Here is a 19,014-nt window from a genome sequence, read left to right on the forward strand (position 1 = left end):
CTGCTTCCCAAATAATACCTCCTACAAATATATACATTACAACAATCTATGTCATAAGTATACTACATAATCGCATTAGGGTTGTTGGATTGTGTGTAGCCCGTTCCACAGAGCTCAATTGATAAACGTCGCAAACGCTACGCATCGTGACCTTCTAAATTGTGCACGGATGGTATATCGATTTCAAAATCACTACCGAAGTGTTGGAGGGTAATTTATTGCAGGGGTCGTCAAACTGCGGCTCGCGAGCAACATGCGACTCTGACTGCACAAAAATTGACTTCATATCAGCCAAATTTCATTCACATGGACACTTGCTCCTAGATTGAGACTAGCACTATCATCTCACAACGACAATTTATCATTTGATAGCCTACACTTTATTATGAGTGAGTAAACACGTATTTTGGGTTTTTTTGTTTATGTTGCGGCTCATGTTTTGCGATATGCGGCTCCGACATGGAACAGCTCTGGCCACTCCTGGTGCATAGGATCCATCGCAATCCGATCCGCAAAAGCGGTGTCTTATAAAAAGCCTGGAACAAAAAAAAATAGGTCATACTATAAGTCGCCAACTCGGTCAGTTCATGAATAATATAAAAGAATATCGGGCTGGTGTAAAATGACAATTGGTGATGATAATTGGTGTCGAAACACCATGAATGCCAAAACAACGCTCCTGCTTTTATGCAGCATTAGCAGTATCTAAGGTTAATCCTACTGTTAGTCGATAAATCACAGCTAAAATTCCATGACACGGAAGTAATTGAAAGCCTAATAAAACAGAATAAATATCCTGTTAATCGCGTAAGGTTAGATAAAGTGCAATTCATACTAAGAAGCTCGGGAAACGAATTCGTGCCAGGTCAATCGTTTCCCATTTAATTCCCCGCTGTTAAACCTGCGCCGGGATAGTGCATGACGTAAATAATTGTGGATGCGCACTAGCGCATTGATGATGTACTTCCGGTGATATGTGTGGTTCTCCAACTGTCAGAAGTAATATCCTTGTATATATTGCATTCAGTTTACACGAAATAACCTGATCCCTATCCAACACTGCGAAATACGAATATCCGTCGAAGATCATGATATGAAAATGTTTCTTTTTTCAACACCAAAAGCGCATCATCTGATCACGAAGAGTGTGAAATGCAATTTTTGCAATTAGCGGAGACGGAGAGGATGGAACACAACGCACTGCAAGGATGAATCACCAGCGACTCTGCATGAAGGGTGACAACCTGAATTGTCAATTTATTAGTTCATAAGTGAGCTTGAGCCGGGAGCATTTATCCAGAATTATATCAGAACAATCAAGCAGACTATACGAAATAAATCGGCTGGTGATGAACTGTAAGACAAATATTATAAACATGGCTTTCCTCCGCTAGTAAATATATCTTTGTTCACAGTAAAACTGGTTAAAATACATGCAATTATTATTATTATCATAAAATGTAGTAGAATATAGTATGTGGTTGAATTGCGGTGCATTGAATCGAGCAGCGTACGAGCGATTGCGCGGTTCGTACATTACTGCAATTGTGAAATGTGCGGTCAGTGTAGTAACTAGGCAGTGAGTGGATTGGCTACAGTGCGTTGGTGAATATCTAGAAACAAAGGTGCGTAAGCTATGAAGTCAAGGAAGGATAACCCGTCATCGCCTCTTGTCGACCATCTGGAAAACAAGGGATACCGCGAAAACCAATATGCAATGAGAAGCGTAAATATCTTGCGATCATAATTCCATGTAACTGTAAAATTGCTGTTAACTTACGGATGTATTCCGTCTCGTTTAAAACTCAATATTAGTGCAATTGTTAGCAGGCCTACATTGCATACCTAATTGCTTATGTTTGCTAGTGGTGGAATCGCAACATTTTCATGCGACTCTATCCTCGACGTGATTCTACGGAGGTGAATTTCGGCGAGAATTCGTCACTTGAATTTGATTCACAATTCTCGCGGTTATAAATTACAACTGCGACTCTATAGGTCAAAAGGATGTGGACACTACACCTCTCGACTCCAAAACCGGAAAGTATAATACCATCCGAACCTCTTAACTACACAGCTCGTCAGTAAAGATTTACAGTACTGAATATCGTCCGTGGTCATAATAATGCATCAGTATATTCTACTCTCTCCCCCTTGTAAACGATCGCATCATATTGCAAGCGTACGTTGGCATTACGGAGTTTTCTTGATATTTACTAGTCGCGAGCAGTTTTGAGTCACTGAGTTGATGCGTTCATGGTGATTACTGACGTGGGTTGGTAAGTATCACGGTTTGTACAAGTGCGTTTCGTTTATCTGATCATAGTTCGTAGCTTGATCTATAAAACCCGCGTCATATGTCTGAGGGACACCATAGAAGCAGAGATAACGAATCAGAAACCATGAAGTAAACAATGCCTCACACAAGGAATACGAAATCCAAAATTCTAGAGAAGGAAGGTATCGGGTGATATTTACAGTTCAGATCGACCGTAACGATTCGACTGGGTTGCTTTACGTCGGAATTTTTGACGTGACTTTCTGCATCGAAACGGGGGAATAGCCGGCTTGCGCGAAGTTACGTCACTAGGGATATCTAGATATCCAGGTTCGTTACCCTCGTCGTTTCAACCGCTGCATCCCCAGTGAATTGAGTCTCAATTATTGCAACACGTTTTATTACCCCCATAGCGTTTGCGTCACTTGTACAAAACTCTCTGTCAATGATTCAATAAACGTCTTATCAGGTTGCAAACCATATGATCGACATGGATGAATCTTACACGTACGTACAGTACATCAAGATCAAGACAAGCGAACAACTGGTGTTGCATTATATCGACCATAAAATATTCGTTCTCCGGAGTACAACGCTATCTTCTATTACTTTCATTCAATGCGCATGCCTCTCATATTTACATATTATTTTCTAAACATCTGTAGGCCAAGGTGAGTTTTGATTGAAAGACTATTTCAAGTCGTTTCGACTCCTTCCTATCTTCTTATTGCATCACATTCTTGTGGCGTCTTGAACCTACAAAATTCCTAATAAACTGAAGTGCATAACAATATGAATGATACTGCTTGCTTCGATGAACAAGGAATGTGAATATGCGAGGTGGTATCCTTGCGATGTGCGAATTAAGAGGTTTTTGTTCCGTTAGTTAATATAATTACGTCGTAGTACCGCGGCGATTCGTATCCGCTCGTTCGTTGTTCTGATTGCAAGCATTCAATATTCGAACCAAGCAGATTATCATATATCTCCTCATGATGAAGATACACAAACATAAGTACTTGTTCGGATATATGCGCTTGGTGAAATCATCTATCTGTTTCGTCTTACTTTGCACTTATCGATATCGACCGAATGCGCTTGCGCGTCCTTCGTTCGTCGTAGCTGTCTCACCATAGGCTGTATTGACTTGGCGCTTTCACTCAGTGTCGCAAGTACACAAAACACTCGGAAATTCACGCCAATAATCGCAAAAAATCCAATGCCTGTAAATGACAGGAGATGAGAAAATTCCAGACCCTTAATTGCGACGAGGACATAATATCAAGTGTTTGTTTGTCGAAAGATAATGACGTAGCATACGTGAAATATGCAGATTTAACAGTGCCTTCGGCAAAATGTGATATGAATAGTTTGCTAATAGTGTAGCGAGTGTGCTTTATGATAACTGCCAATACTGCAGGATCGCAATTTCAATTATATACCTGTATATATATCCTTGACGATGTGTTTCCATTCAATCACTTAATCGGCGACAATTTGATGCCAATATGCTGTAGGGCTTAACCATTGGCAATCCGGACATAGGGTTAACGATCCTGCTTTCACGGACGCGACACTTTGTCAGGTTCAATACTTGAGGATGTGCAGTAAAAATTACACTCCAATGGAAAAATATTTGCGCTGTAACCTATATATTCGGAAAAACAAACGTCGTTTGACTCGCATATTTGCTGTGTAAATATCGCAAGCGCCTCGTGCCATATAACATCATTTCGGTACGAACAAAATTATACCCAATAGTGAGCATATTCCCGATACATAAAGATCGAAGTACTGGGCTATCGTAAATGTCAAATAAATCACCGGTTTACGGTATTCGTCTAAATAAGGTAACATTGCGACATGGCTATGCAGTAGTTGCCATCTAGTGAGTAAGGCTGCCTTTTACATGTAAGGAATAAGGATACGCTACATAAAATGCGTCAATTCGGCAAATTCACTGTGCGTTGGATTTAGATATATGACTTTATATTGAATGGTATGCGATTTAAATCGTGAGAGTTGTGACGCGTTTCTGGGTATAATCTTTAATTTAAATCCGCACATTCCAAGCAAGACTAAATCTTCATTTATGTCATTTACGCATGATTTCTCAGATAAATACTAGCGTAAATCAATCTAGTATGCGGCAAGGAGTTCAAGCTGAATGTGAGGCGTAGACTGCGTATATTTTAGAAACTTTCTATAACTAGATGGTAATATCTAGAGGACATGATTTCCACCAATAGCACTGTCAATTGGTATTCGCAGACTTCACTGCCGTGATGGAATATAAATGATTTTGAAATGTAAAGATGATGGCAATACCGAAGTGTGTAATACCCACAAGGACTTAAACGTAACATTACGTCATGTCATTCACTTCAAATATTGATGTACTTTATCATCATCATCATTGGTTTATTAGCAATTTTATCAGTTCAATACACCACAAAATGCGATACAATGAAAAGACAGGAAGGTGTCGAATCGACTTGGAGTAGTCTATGGAATCAGACACCCAACTTAGCCTAGGCGATGTAAAGTGGAGGCATGCGCACTGAATGAAAAGTAAAGAAGGACTTTAGACTGGTCTACTGTTTTTATTGTATGTATTTGTATATTATATAATTTATGGTCGATATCGTGTATGCCGTGTATTCATGGCAGGGAATTTTATGTAGAAACATAGATCGGAGATGGGTAATTGTAGGCTATGCATCATAATTATGTATTTGTTATTTCTGAATTTAGACGACAAAAAAGCAACTGCCTCTGTATGATAGTTCCTGGAAAGTGACGCAATGGGTATTTTGCGAGGCCTTCTCACCCAATTCGAGAGGACAAACCCCACGAAACTAAGAGTCTGACGAATAGGCTACTTATCGTCAAAACTAAACGATGCACCTGCGAGAGTAAATAGTTCGAAAATCTCGATAGGATCATATCAACACCGCCGTCTAGCGTCGATTCAATGACCGATTCGCAAGTATATCATGGATATCGATAATATGTCATAATCATAATCATAATCAATTTATTGGCGAATAGTTAAATTTATTGAAATTTTGACTTCCAGATACAACCCTACAGCCACATTAGTGGGTGATTTATATGGGATGGTGCAACCCCGTACCAAAATTTTCGCTACAAACACCAACGTGAACCAGGTGACGAGATAGCGTAGTTTTATATACTCCACAGCTACAACACCAATGGGCTGTGGATTCGAGTCCGATCGAGGTCGACTCCAGAATTCCTATCTAAGTGTTTGGGGTTTATCTAGGCTCCTCCTAGCCATCTTATCCGTGTAAGCGGTGTTTAACAAAAGCCTAGAAGTGATGGGTCGTGCTACAAGTCGACAGTTTCGGAATCAAAAATAAGGAATATCGGCCTGGTGTAAATGACCAATGACCATTGTAGTCGACAAACACCATGAATACCACAAACAACAAGAACAACCAACGTGAACCCGAATCGCTGACCTCACGTTGCGTCACGATGCTACTTTCAAACACTACTTTCCTGTTTTCTGTCACAACTGTTAACCTGTTTGTCGAAATTAGCATGAATCCAAATTGATAATTTCTTATTTCTATTATTTTAATCGTGATTTTTGAAAATAGTAGAGCATTGAAAAGAGCCTTTTGCCTTCGTTTCCACGACCCCCGTCTGCGTGTTAAGAAGTTATTGGTCACGGTGACAGCAGTCCATAATGAAAATGCGCTTGGTGCCAATCGCAGCATCAGTTATAGCGATTTTACTGGAGCGAAAGTCTTATCAGTGCACGTATTAGAGCAGCGGTTTTTAACCGGGGGTCCGCGAAGCAATTTCAGGGGGTCCGCGAGACCTCTAAATTTTTAAAATGGTTGATAACCTAATTCTTATTGTATTTTTTTCATTTGAGAAAGCTTGAGGGAGTTTCGCACCTCAACTGCTAAAACCTCATGACTCATATCATAATAATAATCGTCTGACATGGACGATGGTAGTGTGGAAACTCATTTTCATTGCCAATTTTCGAATAACCTGCTGATACAAACATATTGCTCTTTAGAGACGTTTTGTTGAGGTTTGTGGAAAAAATAAAAATATGGAGATAGTAACGTCAATCAGGGTGACTTCGTAATGTCTACGAAACCTTCTCGATTTGAAGTTGTCAGTCTCATCAAGTTAGTGAACAGTCGTTTGAAATAAAAAAAAAAAAAACGAAGTATTTCCATAATTTGTCCCAATGCAGGGAAAAGCTTCTTGGAGGTACAGAACTTTGATATAAAATCGAATAGTATATTCATATTGAAATGAACCCGAATATTCTCGGCTGACACTCGTCATAAATCGAACAATGATATTGTAACGGCCCGGTCTTCTGATTGGTAATGCTTTATTACGGAGCTTCACAAGCAAACTGCAACGTATCGCCACCACAACATAACACGGCCAAGCCGACGGTCACACGACCGACCAGCACGACGGCCAGACCAGAAAGAGAGAATATCATGATTACTAGATAACCATGCTATCTCTCTCTACAGATTCTAGTCATCCTTTGATATGCTTAGTAAATATAGGTAGACATACATGTTTGTTTATGACTAGCGCTCTAATACAGCTGTATCAAGAAAATGCCTCAACTGGACTGCCCCATTGAGGACTGCCCATGGAAGTCACAGGATTTGGCTGAGGCGTTAGCTCCTGCCCTCATCAAAGCCCTCGAAATCCACGACAGGACTGTTCATGGCGCTGCTACAACTGAGTCTGGGCCCCCGCTCAAATTGGAAAAGCCGACTATCGCATCGGGATGCGATCCCGAGAGATGGTCAGCCTTCACGAGAGAGTGGCGTATGTACAAAACTGGCTGTCGCATCTCCGACAACATGGCCTCTACTGCTCTCTTCCACTGTTGTGACTCCGAGCTACGTGCCGATATACTGAAGGATATCCGACGCGACATTGATGCCATGGCAGTTGAAGATCTGCTCGCTGCGGTCAAGCGCTTGGCTGTGAAAGATGAAAGTATACTAGTGCACCGACTCAGGCTCAGCAAGATGGTTCAGACCCCCGGCTCTAGCATCCGCACCTTTCTTGCTAGCCTGCGGGGTCAAGCTGCCTTGTGTCAGTACACATCGACCTGTCGGGAGGAGGGCTGCAACCACGTCTTCGATTACAGTTCTGAGATCATAAAGGACAACCTTATTCGGGGCATCGCCGATCCCGATATCCTCTCTGATATCCTCGGTGATGCTGCCACAGACCGCTCCCTGGAAGACACTGTCTCCTTCATCGCCAGAAAGGAACAGGGACGCCTGACGCACTCCGAGGTCGGTAATTTCCCTGCGACACCACAGTCTGCAGCTGCCGTTCAACCTTCCAGGATGTGCTGGGCCTGCGGCGGACGGGCCCATGCCCCCCGCAACGACCGTGACGCACGGAAAAGCAACTGTGAAGCCTGGCATTCACTGTGCACGAAATGCTCGTCCAAAGGCCATTACACAAATTGCTGCAGGCAATGCCTAGACTGTGGGAAATGGGGCCACAAGGATAAATCGTACCGGCTTTGCGCGAAGCATAAGTCCAAGCAGTTGGAGGCCCGGAGTGAATCTTCCTCCAGCCCTGCTGAAAGAACCGCTAGCTGCATCGACTCTCAGCTCTCGAATGACCCCCTGTGCTGCCCCTCGGAATCTCTTGAGGCAAAACAGATAGCATCACTTTCAGCTATGGTGAATAGACTCGATCATCACGTGTTCGATGATGGCTGGAAAGTACGGCCATCCAAACCTCACCCTGTCGTACTGGTCTTGATGAACTTGCTTCCCGATGCACATTCTCTGTTGGGTCACCCCATTCGCACCTCCGCTCGGCTTTCCTCCATCCGGACTTACATGGTAGCTGACACGGGTTGCCAGAGCTCCATCATTCCCTTGTTCATCGCTGTGCGACTGGGTATCGACCGCCGTGATCTGCTCCCTGTTAAGCTAATCATGGAGGGCCCATCTCATGCAGACTTGGGCATAGTTGGTGGAATCGCTGTGGATATCCGTTTCGCGGGACCCGGTGGGACTGCGAGGACAGCCCGCATCATGTGCTATGTGTCGTCGACGCTTGACAGATCCTACCTCTGCAGGGAAGCCCTAGCCACGCTCGGCATCATACCGGAGGATTTCCCGTACAATCGTGGCTCGCAGGATGTTCATACGACGGCAGCGATCGAACAAAATGATCCTGCCTGCTCCTGCCCTCGCCGTGAACCTCAGCCACCGCCCCTTCCCGACACCCTACCTCCTGGTTTAAAGCCAACTAGGGAACATGTCGACCGATTGAAGGGCTGGCTACTGGATTACTACGGCTCGACTACGTTCAATGTATGCGAACACCAACCTCTGCCACTGATGACAGGGGAAGAGCTGCATCTGCACGTTGACCCGGATGCCACGCCCGTCGCGACGCACAAACCTGCTCTGGTCCCCATTCACTGGCAAGAACAGGTGCACTCTGACCTAGAGAGGGACGTACGCTTAGGAGTGCTCGAAAGGGTCGGTACTAATACCCCCACCACATGGTGCTCACGGATGGTTGTCACCGGCAAGGCAGATGGTTCCCCGAGGCGCACGGTCGACCTGCAACCTCAGAACAAGCACTCTGTACGACAAACACACCATGTCCCGGCGCCGTTCCACTTAGCGGATCGAGTACCCCAGGGCATGCTGAAAACCGTAACCGATGCCTGGAATGGCTACCACTCCGTGCCAATCAGAAAGGAGGACCGACACATCACGACCTTCATCACACCATGGGGACGCTATCGATACAAGGTTGCACCGCAAGGCTTCCTGGCGAGTGGTGACGCATATAATCAACGTTTCGACGCAATCATCTCCGACTTCCCAGACAAAGTGAAGTGTGTCGATGACACTTGCATGTGGGCGGAGGACATTGAAACTGCTTTTCTTCAGACGTGCCGATGGCTTGATTTATGTGCCCGCAATGGCATCACTCTGAATCCAAAGAAATTTCAATTTGCGCAAGAAGAAGTGGACTTTGCTGGATTGACGATCTCCATGACCAACATCCGCCCATGCACCAAGTTCCTCAACGCAATAAGGGACTTCCCTACACCTGCTGACATTACCGGGGTGCGAGCATGGTTCGGACTGGTGAATCAAGCAGCGTACACCTTTGCCATGGCACAGCAGATGACGCCATTCAGAGACCTGCTGAAACCGGCCCGGAAATTTGCTTGGTCTGAAGAATTGGAACGCGCCTTCCAGCTGTCAAAAGAAGCGATCATTTCTGAAATTGAGAATGGGGTGAGACTCTTTGACCCTAGCCGACCAACATGCCTCGCGACTGATTGGTCTGAAACCGGGATTGGCTTTTTCATGACACAGAAGTACTGCAAGTGCGCTCCTGTGACGCCGTCCTGTTGTCCGGATGGATGGAAACTATGCCTGGTCGGAAGCCGTTTTACTCACCCAGCGGAGAGCAGATACGCCCCCATTGAGGGCGAAGCACTGGCTGTGGCATATGCGCTCCACCAAACGAGATATTACGTCCTTGGGTGCACCCAGCTGATCGTCGCCACTGATCATAAGCCTCTTGTGCGGGTCTTCAATGACAGGTCCTTGTCGGACATCACCAACAGACGGCTCCTCAACCTCAAGGAAAAGACCCTTGGATACCGCTTTCAGATTGTCCATGTGCCCGGCAAGAGCAATCACGTTGCAGACGCTGCATCCAGGAACCCGCATGGCCCTCCCGTCAGGCTTGAGCTGCCCGGAGAGGCACCCGAAACTGATCTCACACCGCGCCGTCCTATCGCCGTGTCCAAGATTCCGAGACTGATCGACGATGAGCCAGACTTTGCTGACGATGCTTCAACCGTGGCTGCCGTTACTGCCAGTCTTCGGGCCTCGACGACGGTTGTCACATGGGACATGGTACGTGAAGCTACCTCTTCTGATAGCGACCTTCAGCAACTGAGCCTGTATATCAGTGAAGGATTTCCGACCGACCTCCGCATCATGCCTGCTAGCTTGCGTCCTTACCACAGGTTCTCGTCGATGCTAAGCACTGTGGAGGGCGTTATTCTTATGGGACAACGGATCGTGATACCCTCGAGTCTGCGTCATGAGATCCTGACCGCGTTGCATGCTGGGCATCAGGGCACTTCTGCCATGAATGCTAGGGCGAGGGACTCCGTTTTTTGGCCACTGATCACAGTCGACATCTCTCGCATTAGAGACCAGTGTGGTCACTGCCACAGGATCGCAAAATCCAACCCCATGCAGCCTCCAGCCGTCCTGACACGCCCAAGAGTACCCTTTCCAGATGATCTGCAGTGATTACTTTTCTCACAATGGCAAGGACTATGTTGTCATTGTTGATCGGTACTCTAACTGGCCGATTGCGTGTCACTCGAACTCTGGTGCCGATGGACTCATCTCGCAGCTACGGCAAACCTTCGTGACTTTTGGCATTCCAGAAGAGCTGACTTCTGATGGTGGGCCACAGTTTACTGCTGGAAAGACCCAGGCATTCTTGAAATCGTGGGGCGTAACCCACAGAGTATCTTCGGTCGCCAACCCGCACGCGAACTGTCGAGCCGAACTTGCAGTCAAGACGGTGAAACGGATGCTCATGGACAACACATCCAGCGGCGGCTCATTGGATGTTGACAAATTCCAACGAGCTATGTTGCTGTACCGCAATTCCATTGACCCGGTGACTAAGGTCTCCCCTGCGATGATCATATTCGGACGCCCTATTCGCGATGCTATCCCGATCCCATATGCGCGCTACGTACCCCATGAATCATGGCGAGAAATTGTAGCCCACCGGGAACTTGCCATGGCACGGCGACACTGTCGCGAATACGAAAAATGGAGCGAACACACCAAGATGCTGCCTGCTTTGAAAGTCGGTGACCATGTATACCTGCAGAATCTAGTTGGGAACCATCCGAAACGCTGGGAGAGAACAGGCGTTGTCGTCGAGGTGCGCCAGCATCACCAGTACGTCATTCGCGTTGACGGGTCTGGCCGCGTAACCATACGAAACCGACAACACTTGCGCCGCTTCACGCCATTCTCAGTGCCCGGACACCCGACATTTACAACGACACCGCTTCAGGATCCTGGACCTGCGACGGGCCACCCCGAGGTCCATACCACACCGTCTGCTGCCTCAGAACCAGCCGCTCAGCCGGAAAACTTGCCTAATGATGTCTACGAGCCTCCTGCAACGACGACCCCACGGCCACCGCTGGCCCTGGCTCGATTACAGCCATACAACAAGCCAGGACTGTTAGAATCTCATCCCTTGCCCAGGTCACGACGCGCTGTCGTCAATCCTTGAGAGAGACTGTCTTTTGTGCTACTGTCGCCTTGGCACTCCAAGACTCGTCTGTGGGGAGGGGAGATAGATAACCATGCTATCTCTCTCTACAGATTCTAGTCATCCTTTTCCTCACCCTTACTTGAGACTGAAATGCTAGGGGGGGAAGGATAGCAATTTACCATTTCGTTGCAATACGTTTCTTTCTGCGTTGTGATATTTATTTCCATTCTGTAAGGCTGTCGGAAAAGTATTTCATCCTTTGATATGCTTAGTAAATATAGGTAGACATACATGTTTGTTTAATTACAAGAAACCACGTGCACCGGCCCGCGGTCCGTATGTTGCCCGTCCCTGCACTGGATGCTGGACGTCATATGTTCATAAAATATTTGTTTCTTCATTTTGGTGCCATAAATGTTGCGATCACACCAAAAGTATCGTCGGAAGCGTTATACGTAAATATTGCATTAGCCTCCATCTATCTTTACGGAAATGGTTTTCGGCACTCCTCGTTCATATCAAAACGAATACGCGGATTTTCAAGACACGACCACGAACTTCAAGAAGTACAGCAGAAAAATTAGCTTTGAAATAATAAAAGTCCACCAATTTCTACAGAAATAGTATGATGTTATCTTCAAGAAAAATCACTATTTTGCTGTTTATCACAAGCCTACAGATAATATTTGCACAAGACAAATTAAGGTTACACCATAATAGGGCTAAAATTGAAATAAAACTTGAGGGGGTCCGCGAGGGTCCGTGACGGTCAAAAGGGGTCCGCGAAGCCAAAAAGGTTGAGAACCACTGTCTTAGAGCCTCTTAAAACAGAAAAAACAATATGTTAGTTATCATGTTGTCAATTGACTGTGTGTAGCAGATTCTTTGAGACCAGCTCGGCTATCTTTGGTTCAGTTGTAGAGCACTCAATCATAATATCACATTCACAAATTCACAAATTCACATTCAATCCCATAAAACGCTGGTCTTACCCCAATGGGGTGATCAACCTCTTCTAGCGGGTGTGCAGTGAGTCATGTCCAATGTTCCCTCTAAGCCAGAGGTGGGCAATTATTTTTCTCCGCGGGCCAAATAAGGAGCAAAAATATGTAGGTGGGCCGAGTCAGAAATTTTCGAATATCCAGCGTGTTGATTTTATTTCTAAATTGGAAGCAGTGTATTACACGAATTTGTGCTCATTAGATGTGTTGACATTGAGGAATGACAAAGTGACGGTTAATTACCCAAAAAATATATATATAGTTGCCGTCATATTTTAAAACAATGTTAAACATGATACATAAACCCATATTCGCGTTTTTCTATCAATATCATCCCCCATCGAGATGCACGATGCACGAGATGTCTTGTATGCCCTAATCGCGCGAAGCGCGGAATTTTTTCATGATTCATGATTCAATCGGTCAATAATATTGGTAATTGCTAGGGATGGTGTGAACCTCTGAAAGGTTCAGGTTCGTGTGAACGTGAACCTTTTTGAAAGGTTCTGTGTGAACACGAACGTGAACCTCATGACGTCACGTGACGTAATATTGCTAATTTCAACCCTATATTTCAATTAGGTAATTGCCTATATTAATCTACTGTACACGATACCGAGCGACGACTCGGGGCCACATAATAACTCAGTACTTAAGTACACATACTGACGTTTTAAACGTCGCCAAATGTATCAACTGAGGCAATGAAATGATATAATAATCCCATAAAATCAGTATCTTGCGTCGCTTTGCCATAAATTTCGACCTGATCGAACAATGTATTCGGCGTCTGAGTATTGCCACACGGATATTGAGCACAGTGTAAATTGGGTTTCTATACTTGCTACCGATATTACCCCATTAGCAAGTTATACAGCAGTATAGCCAACACCCCAGTCGAACGGATTTGGTTTTTATGATACAGTATACATATGTAGTCAAGATTGACCCCGTACGCCTGCTAGATTTTTACATCAGAAGACGATATCAATCTCACTGATTGGTTGAATTAGGATCATTCGCTGACAAAATACAGTGTATTTCGCTCTTGATGTCATGTGATTGCGGGTCAAGCTCACAGCGCAGAGACACAATATTCACAAACGGAAAGCTGGATATTTCGAGCAAACTTTTGTAACAATATTTTTTGAGATTGTCAAGGGCATGCTCGTTTAGTGTTGAATGTTTATGCTGCCAGCTCCATGCATAGCGAGTGGCCCGCAGTTGAAAGTCAATACATTTGAGCCAAAGATGTTATAGAAGTGAAAATTGCAATATATGAAAAAGGTTTATAGTGCAGAACCTACCAAGGTTCTGTTGTGAACGCGAACCTCAAATTTTCCGAGGTTCACACACAGAACGCGAACGTGAACCTCAACCTCACGTTCACATCATCCCTAGTAATTGCAAATATATTGCTATATTTTTAGCCTCTCTCAGCCCACGTAGTGGCCTACTCAGTTTTACCGCTAGAGCTGAGTGAAGTAGGCCTACTGCCTTGGAAATATTCTAGAGGGTCCGTTGGTATAATTACTTTGTTACGTGTTGTTATTTCGTGACCCCTGTCTGCCATGTGAAAAGATATTGAAATCGCCGAAGCGTACCAAACTAAAAAGACGACCCCGATTCCCGATTGGTATTTCTTCACTGGCAAATATTGCCTATGGACGATTCGACTTTGTGGTTTTCGGTCAACATAAGGGCAGTCATTTTCAGCCAAGGTTTTCTCGCTGTCGAGGTTTATTCCCTTTACTTAGTTAATTTGATCAGCAGCTGCAATTGCAGTGCCTTCTCGGAATCCCGTGTTGGCCTAAAGTTCATTTATCTTGGTGCGTCGTGGCGCGGTAATGGCCCACGCCGAAATGCTCATTCTAAAAACCATTGAATGAAGTTGCATAAATTTTCAAAAAAATACCCTATGATTTATGTTCACTCATGAAATAATTTTGGGCGCCCGTCGAGCTCGCCACGCAATTGGGGGTTTAAGGTGCGGTAGTTACGGTTCTAAGGATAATATATAGCTTATTGTCTTGGTAGCTGGTTTCTGAGAAGTGTGCAGCTTGACGAAATGGCGTTGTTGAATAGCGAAGGTTGCAGTTATTAACCATCTTTGAATTTCAACTTTCAGCTTTTTTTTCGACATATTTTATGGGTGGTGATATATCCATAGAAATCATGGGCAATTGGCTATTGATTCATTTGTTACATGAATTATGGATTTGGAAACACATCACGTAACAATTTGAAACACAGACCGTGGAATGCGTAATGTGACAATGACACCAAGGAAGGTTTGGTGACTTCTTGTGACTTTAATTCTAATGGCATAACTTGCTACATTGACCTTAGTTTTAATCTGGATTAGGCATGTGAGGTACGTATAGGCTGCATAATCACGGTATGTTAATGAACAGGCTTGACAGTAAACGAATTTTCGGTCCAATTTATACATCGTATGGTTTTAGTCCACGCAGCAACACTAAAATGTAGGTTTGATATTTTAAATTTCAAGCAGCCTTTCGCGGGCCGCACAGAATCGCTCGTCGGGCCGCATTTGGCCCGCGGGCCGCACTTTGCGCAGGCCTGCTCTAAGCTGCGCACGTGCGCAAATGCGCAGTGCTTTCACGGTCTCTGCGCACAGAAAATCTACGTTGCGCACGAAAAATCCGTAGTGATGACCTTTTTTTTAGTCGTTACGCACTGTTTTCCAAGGGTCTGCGCAGTGAGTTGGTCAGTGTGCGCAGACCCGTCACAAATTACAGGGAACATTGGTCATGTCCCTATTTCCTTTACGGGTAATTTCATCACTAGGCCTACTTTCGATTCACATACACATGGATGAAATAGTTTTGTCAATGATATTATTATACAATACATGCATATATTTGCATATTTGCATACATGACTATAAATTTTTGATTCTCTCTCTACCTACGTGATCAGATTTTTCGGCACAGCTGATGGAGATAGTGTCTTTAAAAATTAAGCGCAAATAATTACCCATCTTAAGCCACACGGTCAGGAAGTTTTGGAGAGTTAGATTCAGGTTTGCACAATGTACAGGCTACCTTGTTGAACATGCTGTTATTTTGTGAACTCAGGTAATGATTGTGGCTACTAAAAATATTGGATCATGTATCCCATGGATAAATGTGAATTTGAATTTGGTGCGTCTCACCAAAAGGAGTTTTTCTTTTAGTTTGGTCTCACAGCCTGGGTTTTAGCGATACTATATCATTTGATTATAGAGCAAACGTTCACGAAATAACATGCTTCATCAATAAGAAAGGGCCCGATCGAAGCTAACCCGATAGAAGCTGTGGTATTCTTATGGCAATGACATATAGCCAGATGCGATCAATAACGAAGTACTTCTACTTTTTCGAATTACTCAAGTAGTTTTCCTCTACTAGCAGTACTTGCTCAAGTAGCCTACACCTAATTTTACGCTACCCCTACTTCTACGTCGTCATATTTTGTAACCAACTTACGCTTCACAATTTACAGTTTGTCAAGTAGAAGTAATATGTACCTTTAACAAGAGAGAGAAGGAGAGACCAAGACGGACATATTCAGGATCTGGTTTCGTGGAGAGTTTAGAATTTTCGTCATGCTTAACGCGAAAAATATATGGAGTGACCGATAATCTCGGTCAATAGAATTTATGTCGCAGTTGTATGATTCATGTGTGCAATGTCAGGCCGTAATCTCCCATATGACAGTTTTCCCACACTGAAATGTGCTCAGCAAAACTTTGGAATTATACCTCCCACCATATTTTCAGTTGCATTCGTAATCTCCGTATCGCTCATCGTCTTGTAATATGAGGGAGGGCGCAATACCGTAAATTTTTCTGAAAGGAGAACTATAGGGTGAAACAAAGGAATGGAACCATAGCGAAGTTATCATTTGCATCTCACGATGCATGAGGTCGAAATATATATCATGGTCATGGGATGTATAGCAACACAATCTCAACTCCCTACACATAGTGCGCATATGTCAATTTCCCGGTGTTGGCGGTCCGTGAGAGCGTATTTATGACTTCTTTTCAAATACTACTTACTTCCTTGAGTAGTTCTCAAAGACGGAAAATTCGATTTCTAATTGAAGTAGGTGTGGACTCCTTCGAAAAGCACTACTTCTACCTGTAGCTGAGTAGAATTCTGCGTTGCGGCTTCGACTACTACATCAGTAGCCTTCTTGACTACCTTAACCAGATCTGCATATAGCTTAATTATCACGTACAATTATACGTTGTACAATTGCATGCCCTAAATTTTCGAAATCATAACCTACAATAGCTGTACCGCTAATTCTGAGCTCCGCTGAGAGAGGATTAATAATAATAGCAATGTATGCAAGTAGGAGCTACCAGTATTATGGACAAATTCATTCATTAAGTTCAAAACATTTCCCGTTTCACGCGACTGTAGACAATATAAATAAATATATAAGTTTTTCGTTCGGCGTTACAGTTCCATATTGACTCGCGTAACGCAGTACTTTTTTCGGTGGTAAAGTGTGAGTGTGTCTGTGCGTGTTGCGATTAGTATGTATAAAGGACAATCGTAAAATCACTCTAGAAAACGGAAGGGAAGTGTATGGGTGAAAGTTTGGTTAAACACCATATGGGGTGCAAAATAGACTTGTGTACCAACTATACCAATTTAGTAAGTTGACGATCAACTAACTAACGGTTTTTGAGTAGTTCTAGTTCTAGTTCTAGTTGCGGATTTTCAAAAGTGAGTAGTTCTTGTTCTCGTTGTAGCTGCAGTTGCACATTTGAAAAAATATTAGTTGCCGAACGACTAAAGAACACATGTCGTCGTTTGGCGTGAATCGTGATACCGATGTTCTGCTGTGTGATGTCTTAGCAGCTATTGCGTGCACAGAGTCATCATTACTAACATTGGCGTAGCCAGCGGATGGGTTCACGGAGTGGAAACCGCTCCCATTTCAAACTAGAAACCCCATCTTTTTGAAGTGGAATCTATGTCTGAAATGTTCCGATAAAATAAAAATTCATGTGTTGTATCGGATAATTACATAGCTCAGCATGATTCTTCACCTTTGATGACCTGGCAACCACTAGGCACATCTGTAGGCTTTCGGGAACCCCTAATTTTCACTGAGTCACAAATACAAAAATCCTCCGCAATATACATTTAACTACGTATTTATTGTACTAATATATTTAAAGAACCATTGATACAGTAAGCTATGTGTTAGTTAGTTGCGAATTTTAACAAGTGAGTAGTTGTAGTTGCGAATTTTAAAAAGAGAGTAGTTCTGGTTCTAGTCTGGTGCAACTGCAAAGTCGTAGCATTGTGTGATCAATTAGCATCATTGCCATGTGCGTAGATGATGGGAAACAGTGTTGGATTGCAAAAAGTAACATTTTTAGTAACAGTCCGCACAGCACCTCATGAGCTAGCAAATTGTAAAGTAGGCCTATTTCAAATTCCTAGGTGAGACTCGGGCCCGTCTTGTTTCAGGACTATATTAGGAAAGGTGAGGAATTAATGTATGTCTTTCACCACACAGACTTGTCACTCATCATCATCATCATCATCATCATCATCATCATCATCATCATCATCATCATCATCATCATCATCATCATCATCATCATCATCATCATCATCATCATCATCATCATCATTGGTTTATTGGCAATTTTATCAGTTCAATACACCGATACAACGAAAAGATAGTAAGGTATCGAAGTGACTTGGAGTAGTCTATGGGATCAGGCACCCCTATATCAGATACAGGCCTAGGCGATGTAAAGAGGAGGCATGCACACTGAATGAAAAGTAAAGAAGATAGTCACCGGCAGTAGTCAGAAAAAAAATAGAACTGTTACCTCTAATATCGCAGCGCTGTCTGATCTAGATATCTGACCATTCACATCTCTGAGTGCCTCTGGAATGTCGACAATATCTATCACAGGATCGTCCATAGCAGGGGTGGGCAACATACGACCCGCGAAGGGATTTTAAGCGGCCCGCGGAGAGTTTCCAGTCTTACATGATAATGTGGCTCGTGGCCGGAGAAAGGTGGCCATGAAGCAACTTGGTCTGTTTGGGTCTACATACATTTGCGAACAAACATTTTCGACCCTAAAAATTAACTGACAACTCTGCGTCCTAATTTAACTGATGCTCACGTGCAGTCTTTACCTAGGGTTTCAACGTCCGACATGTAACCATATAGTTCAAAGAACTTGTCGAAAACTTAGATCGAACACATATCTAATTGACTTCAACCGCTTGGAGTATATTACGTCTACAAATTCAATAAATACTGTTTTGGGCCTCTGCTTTCAACTGAAAATTCACATTATAGACGATTTATTTTTTATTATAAGGTGATAAATACGCGATTATTGTATCG

General features: G+C 43.8%; 1 long non-coding RNA gene across 2 annotated transcripts; it reads right to left on the reverse strand.

Annotated features, from left to right (window-relative positions):
* Window positions 1–365: 365 nt before the first annotated feature.
* Window positions 366–18,582, reverse strand: LOC145445119 (uncharacterized). 2 transcript variants are annotated; one of them, XR_013916888.1, is made up of 4 exons: window positions 3,721–4,412; window positions 3,347–3,501; window positions 3,178–3,267; window positions 366–1,244 (listed from the first exon to the last, which is right to left on the reverse strand). It is a non-coding gene; the product is annotated as an uncharacterized LOC145445119 (long non-coding RNA). The 2 variants fall into 2 exon arrangements; XR_013916889.1 differs by lacking the exons at window positions 3,178–3,267; window positions 3,721–4,412 and adding an exon at window positions 18,485–18,582 and having other exon boundaries at window positions 366–1,681.
* Window positions 18,583–19,014: the final 432 nt, after the last annotated feature.

The sequence above is a fragment of the Botryllus schlosseri genome, chromosome 8 (assembly GCF_051294905.1).
Source record: "Botryllus schlosseri isolate E-star chromosome 8, Bs_hap1, whole genome shotgun sequence".
NCBI lineage: Eukaryota > Metazoa > Chordata > Ascidiacea > Stolidobranchia > Styelidae > Botryllus > Botryllus schlosseri.